The sequence below is a fragment of the Dermacentor silvarum genome, chromosome 6 (assembly GCF_013339745.2).
Source record: "Dermacentor silvarum isolate Dsil-2018 chromosome 6, BIME_Dsil_1.4, whole genome shotgun sequence".
Lineage (NCBI taxonomy): Eukaryota > Metazoa > Arthropoda > Arachnida > Ixodida > Ixodidae > Dermacentor > Dermacentor silvarum.
In genome coordinates, this window is record NC_051159.1 from 147,873,602 (window position 1) to 147,886,322 (window position 12,721).

At 47.4% G+C, this 12,721-nt stretch overlaps 1 protein-coding gene across 2 annotated transcripts in view; it reads left to right on the forward strand.

Moving 5' to 3' along the window:
• LOC119456185 (ras-related protein Rab-27A) overlaps positions 1-12,721 on the forward strand; it is a 132,553-nt gene that overhangs the window by 95,244 nt on the left and 24,588 nt on the right. The gene's annotated exons all lie outside the window — the stretch shown is intronic.

Consider the following 12,721-nt stretch of genomic DNA (forward strand, 5'->3'; position numbering starts at 1 on the left):
TCGTCAGCCCTACCCAGTTTCCAATTTGTCACATATGAGTGCCACGACCTGTGATGGAATGCGATTTGCTTACCTTCTCTGTCGAGCTGATCGAGCTTTTTTGGCCACGTCCACGCGAATATTTGTTGCCCATGCAGTATATTTGTTGGCACCTTGCTACCGGAAATATTACGCTTCTTTTTTTCCAGCCTTTTTCTTTCTCGTATATAGTTGTTGTTTCTTTCACGCTACGTAAGCCAAGAAATTTGAATGTTATTCGTGCTATTATTGCACGGAAGGAATGTGACATTATAGTTGGGTCCGTTGATTCCTCGCAACGGCAATATCCTGCTTCATTGAAGATGCACGCCTCTCCTCTCCTAACTCATTCTCCGTCAGTCACTCTGCGCATAGCCCTAACTTAATGCACGGCTACCCTTGCGCAAATACAAATGTGAACCGTAGACGTCCATCTTGAGTGCACAACCATTTCCGTTCGAGTGCTTCTTCTACAGTGCGTCCTCGAGATGTTTTAGCGTTATCTGTCGCACGCATAACCAAACGCGCGCACCTTCCAAACACGCTCGCTACTGTTTTACTGAAATGCGTCGTGAGTCCCCCGCGTAGAACTACAAGTGTAAAATTCAGGTGCAAATGCATTGTTTTGCTACCTACCGGCTTGGCACGATGCACCTCAAGCGCATCTATTGTGCAAACAAGCTGACCTTGGTGTTTTGTTTAAAAAGGATTTTCTACCCAGAGAGAGAGAAAAAAGGTTAACGATACGAAATGCAGAGAGAGGTCGGTATACATTCATCTAGCCAGCTGCTCTGCGCTGGGGGAAGGGGTAGAGGGGAAAAAAGAGGGGGGGGAGAAGGGAAATATAGAGGGAAGAAAGAGGAGCATGATGGGTGACGATGACGACCAGAAGGAGAATGTACAACATATAACAAGCAATCAGGTCTAAAGCCTACACTCTAGACCCACATGTGCGTGCGTACGTGCGTGCGTGCGTGCGTGCGTGCGTGCGTGCGTGCGTGCGTGCGTGCGTGCGTGCGTGCGTGCGTGCGTGCGTGCGTGCGTGTGTGAGAGCGAGAGGGACAGCGAGTCGTTTCCTAGCAAATGCTTGGAAACCGCCCGTGTCTGTCTGCATGCATGTGTGTCTCTGCATGCATGCATGCATGCATGCATACATGTGTGCATGTGCGTCTGCATGTGTGTGTGTATGCATGCACGCGTGTCTCTGTGCGTGTGTCTGATGCGAGTCCGGCTGCGAAGCGGCGAGCAGCTGATATATTTCGTTGGAGTGGCGGCGGGCAAGTCTGAAAGGGCGCCCGTGGATCGGAGGAGGTGGAAAAGCGGACCAGAAACCGGGCCAGCGACCGCACTGTATATATAATACAGAGCGAGCGAATTTCTCGGCGTGCGTCCGGCGTTGGCGGAACGTGCATCGATCGAACGTCATATACGAGACGGGAACATATCGCACAAAGACGAAGCTCGAGTGAGCCGATAGCACGAAAGGTGGATGACGGAGGCAGGGGCAACAGTCTTCGAATACAGGGATGCGAAATAGCGAGGTTTTTGTGTCCTTTTTTTTAAATCTTTCATTTCTTTTTGTCGGGACCATATAGAAATCTTTGTTGACGGGCAGCGACAAAGAATGCGTCTGTCTGCCGAGCTCGACGCGATAGTACACTCGACAGAGGATTCAACTTATTCGGACAGAATGAAAAAAAGCGCAGTGAGAAATAGTATGGAGAAATACGCAGCTGCGCACGCAAGGTGGTGATACTAACTGTTAGTTATTTGTTCATTTTTGTGCTGCCTTTGTCTATTTGCTGTTGATTTACTTGTTTTCTTGCCTACTTGTGTCTGTTTCTTTGGTTTGTGTTCGTCATTTCTCCATCTGTCCTTCCGCCGGTCCGTGCGTGTATCTTTCTGTTTGATTGATTGGTTGATTGATTCTTGACGACAGTTATGCAGCCTTGCTCAAAGGTTTCAAAGCTATTGGTGAAATCCCCAGTACGCAAGGAGTCAGTCAAATGTCTATTTTATTCTATGGAGTTTGAGATCTCCGAACTCTTCACAGGAGAAGACCCCCTGCGCGGATAGCGATACATGAAAACTCTTGGCAGAGATGGCCTCGTTTCTACACAGAACATGAATATATGCACGAATGAAAGTATCCAAGTATTCTACAGAGACAAAAGTATGCGACGGAGCCTCGCTGCCCTATCGCGAAGTGGTCAGACGATCTCCCTGTATGCAACGACTCTAGCAATAACCCGATACCTTGTTGACCTCCCGTCTGGTGTTTCTTTGGCGGAGACTAGAGTGTTTTTCGTACATTACACGGCAAATGTTCGCACGACATGAGCAATCTGCAAGTAGAAGGAGAGTCGTGTTGGTTTGCTTGACATTGCACAGAAGCGCAGATTACCCCACCGCGACCGTTTGTCGAAACGGCCGAGGAAGTTTTTGCCCTGCAACTAGCCAAGCAACTTCGCGTTGACAACGCGTGACTGACCAACCAAGAGCCAATCACGCGTCATCGCAAGGGCCAACCAGCGTGATTTCAGCTCTTTATTTTGAAGACGGAACAAGCAAAATAATAAATTACCAAGCCGTGGTCAAGATAAGACTTTAGAAGTGTGTAAGTAGGGGCATGATATCTTGATCTCAAAGGCCGCAGTAAAAAAATTAATCGTGCTTTTTTCTTCTTTTTTTTTATCCGTGAATAGTAGCTATGGGTCTATTTTTGGAAGGGGATATTGGGAATGAAATCACAGTTGAGGATGACAGACAAGAGGCAGCTGTCTGTAGACATAATGGACAATGCCAGTATTCCGGGGGTGCTAACGTCATTTTTGCGACGTATACTATACGAGGAGGAGGAGAGAAAGAGAAGGCAGGAATGTTAACCAGAAATGCGTCTGGTTGGCTACCCTACTCTGGGGGACGGACCTGCCGTGAGAGGCTGCAGCCAGTCCAGGAGCCTCGCTCGAACTTGCCGAGGTCGACAGCCACACCTTGTACGGCCAACGTCACGGACTCGGCCAGACCCCCAAGTCTCCCGTCGCCAGAGCGTAGCTGGAGATGCGACCTTCCTATACTATACTATACTATACTTACTATACTATAGCTCCTTAGTATGAACAAGGAGAACCCTTTTTGTGGATATCTTTAAATTTATATTCCTGATGCACCCTCTTCTCTTCCGAGCTTCAACTTCAGAACTGCCTCTAGGGACTGCTAGCGCGTACCACGCTTCCAATTGATTGGCCGTTGGTACACAGAAACTGCAACTGTCACTTGTCACTCATCCGCAAAGTTGTCTCCCGTCTTCGTGTTCCATGCTCTGTTTCGTCCCATTTCTCTTCAGATTTCTCGCGATTACACACTGCCCTACCACAGTACACCGGAACATGCCTCCTTCGCGCAAGTTACCAGCGCGGCTTCAACAAAAACCACGCCGGAACAACGGGCGGATCAATTTCACCGCCTTCTGCCGTCCTGTCGCGCGGCTGCGATCGAGCTTGCAATGAAGCAATAAGCCGCCGATACAGCACACTGAGATCCATTTCGGGGTGATGACAACGGCGACGCACCGGACGAATGCGCTCGCTAGAGAAACTTGACGACACACAGCCTCATAGAAGACGTGCTCCCGGTCTAATGTCCTCGACAATGCGTCGTCGTTGTAGAGGTCGGGCAACAATAAACTCCTTTCGCGCAGAGAGATGGGTGGAAGGAAGCCAGCGGATGTTGTGCTCGTTGCCCCCTAAAGAAGGAAATTTTATGTGCGCGCATCAAATGGGAGTACACAGAGCCTCGGTCGTTCTCTCCAGTGCACGTCCCATGGGGCCCCTTGGCGTTCATTTGCTGTGGATTGCGCGGTGAAAAGACGTTGCTGCTTTTTAAAGCGAGCAGAGCAGGCAGTCTCTGCGCCGCAGCTCTCGAGATTGCCATATAGAGCTCTGTGGGTTCAAGCGTTAAGTGCCTCCACTTTCAAGCAGTGCTTCGGGCCGTTGTAGTTTGAAGCTTGCTCATCGTTCAACGTTTTCAGATGGTTACTGAATGTATTTAAGGCTCGCGGATGATAGTGCGGCGCGACGTTAAGACGACATAAGTGTGGCACAAGCTTGTGCGTCACAGATCGCATCAGACAGAAATAATAATAATAATAATAATAATAATAATAATAATAATAATAATAATAATAATAATAATAATAATAATAATAATAATAATAATAATAATAATAATAATAATAATAATAATAATAATAATAATAATAATAAAGAAAATTGTTCTTGCACAACAGCTCCTCGTGAATTAGGTCGCTGTTCTCTTTTAAAAACACTTCTTTTCTTTTTTTGCCACAAAACACGACAAATGGAAAGCCCGGTAGCTTGCGGCGTGAAACGCATTGTTTATGTTTCAATTCATCGAATGACACAATTTGCGGGGGAAAGTCGAGAACGGAAGTTCTCTTGGGCCGCAGGCAATACTGCGGCCATCGCTCAGACAAAATGGTCTACGCCAATGTTTTTCAAACTATTGTGTACGGGCCCCCAGGTATTCTCCAGTGAGACGATGCTCAAGCGGATTCACGGAGTCATCTTTGCAGATGCGCCTTTTGACGAGCGTCGTCGATCATCGCCTACCAATGTCCCATGCGGGGGAAAAGTAGTGAAGAGAAAACCGGTGAATAAAATTAACAAGCACTAGGTGCATAACCTGGAAAAGAAAAAAAAGTGAGAGCGAGGACGAAAATAAATCAGGAGATCTCAGTGGTTTCTTCGGATCTGAAAACACTTACAGTGACAGGATCTTGCAGTGGACACCACCATCCTGTTTGTTTTCTTGCTCCTCACAGTGCTATCTTCTCAAAAACTTTTTTTTTGTCATGTGCAAAGCGTCCGACTCGTCTTATGGTAATGCTTGCTGTGCCGTTCGAAGTAGACGTCACAGCTCTCACATAGCCTGCGGGGCGCAAGAAAACCCCACACGAATTACCAAGCGCAAATGTATATACGCGATAGCTGAGAGGCGATAGTGCGTCTGGCTTCCAACTGGACACAGAGTCTCATATTCAGGGGCGGTGATGGGTGAAGTTTGTTTCTCTTCGCCGTAACATTTTGACGCCGGATGCATAGAGAGTGGAACGGAGCTAAAGGGGAACGACGAAAAGTATCTCTCCGGAAGACTACCCCGTACTAGGGATAGGAAAAGGGGCATAGAAGATTAGAGAAAATTAAAAAGAAAAAGTGATAAAGATAAGGGTGAAAACTGTAAGACTTTGCAGGCACAGTCATAGTGTCTACCAAAGTGCCACATCATCATGCACAATACAGACATACGCAACGTCACAGTGCAGAGTGTCGGGCAATCCCGTGTCTCTTTTAGGTAATGCAGTGACGCCTCAACAGCCGCTCGCACTGATGACCGTGTAGGCCAGTGTCACAGACTATTGCTTTCTGTAAGTGGGCGCTCGTCCAGCTGGTATAGTGTGGAGGGGAGCGCTGTCTTCTCTCTCTCTCTCTTTCACCCCCGCCCCACGTGTAGGGTAGCAAACTGGACAAAGTCTGGTTAACCTCCCTGCCTTTTCTTCCTTCCTTCTCTTCTGTGCTCTTTGTTGGTTGAAGCGAGGACCGATGCAGGCCTGCGCTTCACGTAATGGGGTAAATACGCGTATGTGTAACTGTTTTGACTGCAGCCTACGAGCTCGTCCGAAGGACATGGCAGTGAGCGTCGGTTTTTGTTTGTTTGTTTCGGTGTTCAACCACATCGAATGTGCCACATATGTTTCTTTCGTCGCTGCTCCCGTCATCATGAATTCGCGAGGAAGTGCTCGACCGTCGAGCAACCACGTGCTGAATAGTCGCACTTGCGATTCGGAGCGGATAAAACGAAACAACTCGAAGCGTGCAACTCGAAGCGCGAGGCATCGGCGCACGCTCTTCTTCCTGCGCCCGCTTACAGCGGAGTGGCGCCGAGTAATCTCGGGCTTAAGAGCTGCCGCCTGCCGAGACCATCTGCGTGCTCGTGTGCTTTTTTGCTGCATCACGGCGAGTCCACGGGGCATCCCGCAGTGAAGTGCATGCCACGCGCGCGCGCCCACCCGCTGCGGTGGGCGCAAAAAGAACTTCGTCGCCTTCACAGCGCGGACGGAGCGGAGGCTTAGCCCGCCGACGACGCGGCAGTCGACTAATCCGCCGGGATGTATAGAAGAAAGTTTGCGAAAACAAGGAAGAATGTAGCCAATCAGGGAGTGGCCGCGCGGCGGCCGCGATCGGCCGCACTTTAGCAGCACGCTGTTGTGCCTGTTGCGGAGTGCCAACTTTCTTTTGTTTGCTTCCAAGCGAGCATACGAGGGAACTGAAGCAGGCGATGCGTAGGTGCACTTCCAGCCAGAGCTATAGCCATGCATGCTATACGCCTAGTCAAAAAGCTTCGCGCCTGGATGGGGCGTTCGGGCCTTGATGGGGAATTAGGTTTTCTATAAGCGTCGGCTATGCCATTCGTTATTTATTTCCTCTCTTCTTTTTTTTTTAGTTAACGTGAATACGCCTTTCTCTTGTTTCTGGAGATCCCCAGCCGACTACCAGTAAGGGCCTATACCGTAGCTCAAGTCACTTCTGATGCAAATTCGATACGGTTCTCCTCCCTGCCTCACCCCGTAGTCGCTACAGTGGTGACTCGGACGTAGTCCGCTGTAGCAATAACGGGGCGAGGCAGAGGCCAGAACCGTATCGAACGTTTTACTGGGGAATTTGTCTCCTTGCGCGTTCTGCGTCAACTTACGATTTCTTCCTTAAATCAAATGGCAACTGATTGTGCGTTACAATCAGTTGTCATCTGAAAAGAACAAGTTCATCGGTCATGTAGGGTCTAGTTTCACGTACTTTCATCCCAAATCAGGCAAACTCTGCACATTTTTAAATATTTTTTTTATTTTGTGTGTTGCATTTATAGCGTCCCACACTCGCCCGTTTCAGAATTGAGTGAACGCAGGTTCGAAACCACCTGATGCACCTTTGTTTATTTGTTTCCCATTTATAATTATGCTTGTCTTAGCCGCGGCAAAGTTCAGTTTAGCAGTGACAAAGTGCACCTTCAATATGCAGGCTATTTTGCGTTTAATTCAAAGGAAATGAGTGAAGAGGGCTTCGCCCCACGACGTCTCTTGTTGCGGAAAAGCCAGCTCTGACGAGCGCTCTAAGGGCAACGTTGCTCATTCATTCATTTATTGTAAAGTCATGGGTGAAGCATAGACTACGCATTAATAAGTGTTAGGAAAAGTACGACATCGTACTGTTTGATAATAGGCGCGATGTTTAAGTGAGCTATTATAACTAAACGAAGTTAGTACGAACCAATGACCATATGGGGCAATCGTTAAATTCTGTCTCCTTTACCAGATGCCACATAGACCGTAGAGGTGCCATTTTAGCAGTATAATGCGTTTCGTTACTCATACCTGCTTTGTGAAATGATAGTGTATATCTTCAGCTCGCTTTACAGATGTATTCCTTGCTGAAAGTTTTCGATGCGCAGCTATCATCAGATTTCTTAGAATCAAAGGCCTGGTGGGGAAGGCATCTGTTAACGCTTAAGGGGATTTTCCATGCGAAATAACTTAATGAAGAAATTCCGTTTTGAAATTAAACATTTCTTTCACGTAGATCGTCAGAACGTTGCCGCAGTTGTGTGGTAATGTCGAAAGAGTCACACACACGCGCACGCATACGCACGCACGCACGCACGCACACACACACACATACACAAACACTTTCGCGCGCGCGCGAAAGATGTCAATGCCTCCTAGTACCGGTGAATCAGCCAACTTTCCGTAGATATGGAGCAGCTGCGTTTCCCGCACAGTTTGCCATACAGCTTTAACAAAAGAGAGAGAAAATTTAACCTACGCTAAAATTTAACCTATAGAGAGCCTTAGCCGATGTAACGAACAAGAAAAAATTAGCGTAGCTTGCACTGGAGGCGCAATGCTAAAGAGACAGCGGAGCTGATGGGCACCTAGCTAGTCCTGGCTTTTGGGTTAGGCTAAGCACTACCAAGTCATCCCCAGCATTTCGCGAATTTTATTGATTATTGATTAATTATTGATTAGCTAGTGATGGGCTATCGCAAGGTATTGGCCACGTATTTAGGCTAGGCTAAGCACTACCAAGTCATCCCCAGCACTTTCAGGAATTTATTGATAATTGATCGATTATTGATTGGCTATAGATTGGCTATCGCAAGGTATTGCCCACGTATTTGGACTAGGCTAAGCACTACCAAGTCATCCGCAGTATATTTAGGAATTTATTGATTATTGATCGATTATCAATTAGCTATTGATTGGCTATCGATTGGCTATCGATTGGCTATCGATGACTGACTAAGCTTACGTAGTCCCAACCATGCTTAGCTAGACTTAGGCTCTGCTTCGCTAGTTCACAGGCGTATGTGCCATTGAGCTTGGACCCTTGCTGCACTGCCGCCAGGATCGGCCCACACTTTCTGTTTACTCGTCACGGACTTACGGCCGGCTTCAACAGCTCCGCTGTTAAAACAACGCCCATAAGAACAGAGGCACTACACGTAAGTCTATTTTCGCCTTCTGGATTGTCCTTCTTCGACGTTCCTTCGCTACAGGAGTTTTGTGATATCACATACGCTAGCTACCAGCGCGATTTAAGTGGCTCATTCGTAGTTCGCATAGGGACCACTTTAATTTTGCCGTGCTTTGAAATACTCACTTCCACTGAAACGTGGCTGGGATGTGTTTTTGTGTGAAATGTGAAATTTATGAAGTGTTTTCTTCACCTAGGAACTATGCGAACCAAGTACTGCGTAGACGCAGACACAGACTTGTACACGAAGTTCGTACGAGTGTTTACGGCAGACGCAGCAAGAACTTAAGTATGCTTGTTCGTGCATTCGATGACCCTTAAACATAACTGTGCCGTTTTATGTGAGGCGAAGTCATCGTTTCAAAGGCCGCATCTTGCGGTCCATAGGCCTCACTTCTCTCTCCAAGACTATGCGATACTTGTTATATGAAGGTGAAATTTTAACCACAATACCTAAATGTAGGTATTGTTCCTAAGTGTAGGGCAATGGAAGTAAAATCAGGGACGTAATAAGTTTTTGGAATACCTGAATTTTGTTCGGGCATAACAAGAAATGACGGCGGCCGAAAAAAGTCCCTCTACTATTTCCCGGCAAAGTCAATGCTCCCACTGGCCCGTCCTTATCCACAGCTCCGCCAAAAATCGCTACATTTAGGGACATGTCCCTAGGGCAATCCTGCCAGTCTATAAGGTGTTGTGCTCAACCCGAACTTGCCGAATCTAAGCGCGCTTGAGCACGCTAAGTGTGTTTGTACAGTATAGTGAACTAAAAGTGCGAAACTGTCCCGCAACTGGCCAACCATTGACTGATCAGCACGTGCTTGTCTTCCGCTCGTATATACACAATTAACGGTTTACACAATTAACGGTGAAGCCTTTGCTTCGAGTTGTTGACAAATTCGACTTGGCCCTGCCACCTGCTAGCCGCCTGGTTAGCTCAGATGGTAGAGCGGCTGCCCCGGAAAGGCGGTGGTCCCGGGTTCGAGTCCCGCACCAGGACGAATTTTACTTCAACTGCGAGGCTTTTCTTTCGAGGAACCCGTATGGGTTTCCTTTGTAGCAATTGCTACGTTTGGGTGGATGTCTCATTTTCCCTTTATTTACTTCTCTCCACCTTGCGGGTTTCCGCTGAACTATTACGTCATACACAACTAACAGCGGTGAAATCACAGAAGCTTAGGCCAGAAGAAACAGACAGGGCAATAATACGGGCGACCATCGCTGTCCCGTTCAATTTTATAAGAACGCAGCTGGAATTCGTCCGTTGACCCATCTGTACTTATCGTGTGTTTTACGCACTCCATTATTTGTCATGCTGTCAAGGAACATGTCCAGCCCGGCCTTTGTAATATTTGGAGGAAAGTGCGCTGTAATATATGTCATGCCTTGTCCTGTCCGTTTTCGTCTGAACACTTGCGTCTTTTCGCGCTACTCTCAGGTGCAATGTCAAGCAAGGCCCCTGTGTACCGTTGGCTTATTCTACCATGCTCATGTGGTTGTTGTTTTGGTGTTTATAATATCAAGTAAAACGTTCTTTCGCTGCTCACCACGGGACTGTAGGATTGAATCCCGACCGTGGCGACTCCTATTAATGGAAGGAAGTAAACAAGGGGTAAATAATAATGAGCGCATGAACGTTCACGCAGGAGCGTATTAAAGAACTCGAGGAGACTAAGAATATACAAAGTGCTCCACTGCGGCCTCAGTCATAGCCCATGGTTTAACTTTGGAACGCTAAACCTTCAACCATTATTACTGTTGTTACTTGCAAAGACAAAGTCCCGAGTAATGACGGACAGTCGGCGTTAGCCCGCCTACCTTTTCTCCACAACCCTGGGCTTCTGCCTGTGTTCACTACTCAATTACGACGTGCGTTTGTTTGTTTGTTTGTTTGTTTGTTTGTTTGTTTGTTTGTTTGTTTGTTTGTTTGTTTGTTTGTTTGTTTGTTTGTTTGTTTGTTTGTTTGTTTGTTTGTTTGTTTGTTCGTTCGTTCGTTCGTTCGTTCGTTCGTTCGTTCGTTCGTTCGTTCGTTCGTTCGTTCGTTCGTTCGTTCGTTCGTTCGTTCGTTCGTTCGTTCGTTCGTTCGTTCGTTCGTTCGTTCGTTCGTTCGTTCGTTCGTTCGTTCGTTCGTTCGTTCGTTCGTTCGTTCGTTCGTTCGTTCGTTCGTTCGTTCGTTCGTTCGTTCGTTCGTTCGTTCGTTCGTTCGTTCGTTCGTTCGTTCGTTCGTTCGTCCGTTCGTCCGTTCGTCCGTTCGTCCGTCCGTCCGTCCGTCCGTCCGTCCGTCCGTCCGTCCGTTCGTCCGTTCGTCCGTTCGTTCGTTCGTTCGTTCGTTCGTTCGTTCGTTCGTTCGTTCGTTCGTTCGTTCGTTCGTTCGTTCGTTCGTTCGTTCGTTCGTTCGTTCGTTCGTTTGTTTGTTTGTTTGTTTGTTTGTTTGTTTGTTTGTTTGTTTGTTTGTTTGTTTGTTTGTTTGTTTGTTTGTTTGTTGTTTGTTTACAACTTTCACATAACGGCACCACAAGCCCACTTCTGCCGATAGTAAAGGCCAGACCTTAGCCTCCGGTACTTTTACCATGCATGGCCGATCTTTTTTAGATGCATGGTAGCGAGTGGCCGCACCACATTGCCATGAACATGTCAATTCCGTTTACAGAGCACGTGCAACGTTTGCCGTGCGCAGCCGCCACCCCTCCGTTTCCACTTGACAGGTGCTGAAAAGAGGTTGACGTGACTCTGACCGTTCCCGTTAAGACCTGCCACTTGTGCTGATAAAACGATAACAACATAACGTTTTGTCAACTTGTAAGATATTAGCACCCTCTGAGTGACCTCATCTTCCTCTTTTGGCGTCACTCGTCAGGCATTGAATATAATGTCACAGTTTCGCCCTAAGGGCGAAGCAATGAATGCGATAGCAAAACAGCAATGTCATACGAAGTAAGGTGAGCGGCTTTGGTAGCAATATGAATTGTAGTAAACATGAGCTGATTAAGTAAGCAGGTGTGCTGCGGCGTAAGTAGACCGACATGAAGAGAGACTCTATGACCACGAGAAGGCGCGTGTGAAACAGTGGTGTTGATGAGAAGCGCTGCCCGTGGGCAGCGCGTGCGAAGGGACACACCTGTAGCGCTGCACTGCCGATCCGGGCAGCATTGCATGTGTAGCGTGCGTTGGAAAATGTGTCCCGACTATTACTAACTGTGGTGTGAGCGCGCACAAACAAACATGAATAGATCACACTGAATGACTGCAGACAACGACTGTCAAAACGCTGGCAGCAAGCGCATATACGCCGCAGCGGGCGAAGGTATGTGCGGTCTATCGCTTCAACGGAAACTTAGCGGCGTCTGCACAGCGCATAAAGGTCAGAGCCGTGTGGAGATAAGAGACGGTGCGAGCGATCGACGAGCGCGGTTGTTGGCAAAGTAGAAGTGCCCCCCCCCCCCCCCCCCCGCTCCCTCCGGCGCTCGCTTCCCGCTTCCAGGATGCTATACCGGACGATCGCAAGAGCCTGTGTTTGTTCTGTGTTCATTCTTGCCCTGCGTGCTCTACGCTCGAGTATTTATTTATTTAATTTCACAAAACTGCGGGCCCAGGTGTGGGCCCCTGCAGGAGAGACATCAAAGAGTCCATACAACAAGCACTGGCGTAAAACATCAAAACAGTAGTGCATCGCAAATCGTGAAGAATATTAAAAGTTACATCGTGACACAACAATGAGCATCTCGTTAACCGTGACAACAAATGCTCCAGACAAATTGGTAGAACTCTTGGAAGAAATGCAGTAGTAAATTTTTAAAAAAAACGCTGCACATTACGACGTTATTGTGTCAAATGAATCACTGCTCTGAAGCATACATGGTGGCCATGCATTCGAGTCTGTAATAGTTCGAGGGAAGAAAGAGCACTTAAATGTATTAGTTTGTGCTCTAAATGGCCTTATCGATAAGCATGACAATTTCTGTTTAGTCGTGACCTCAGATGTTTGATGTACGAATCAGGGCCTAAGGCGAGATAGTTGTCTTTCAGGAGAAAAAGGAAATTTAATGTTATAATCTTACTATGTAGATGAAGTTCCAAGATGTTATTTTGCTGCATCA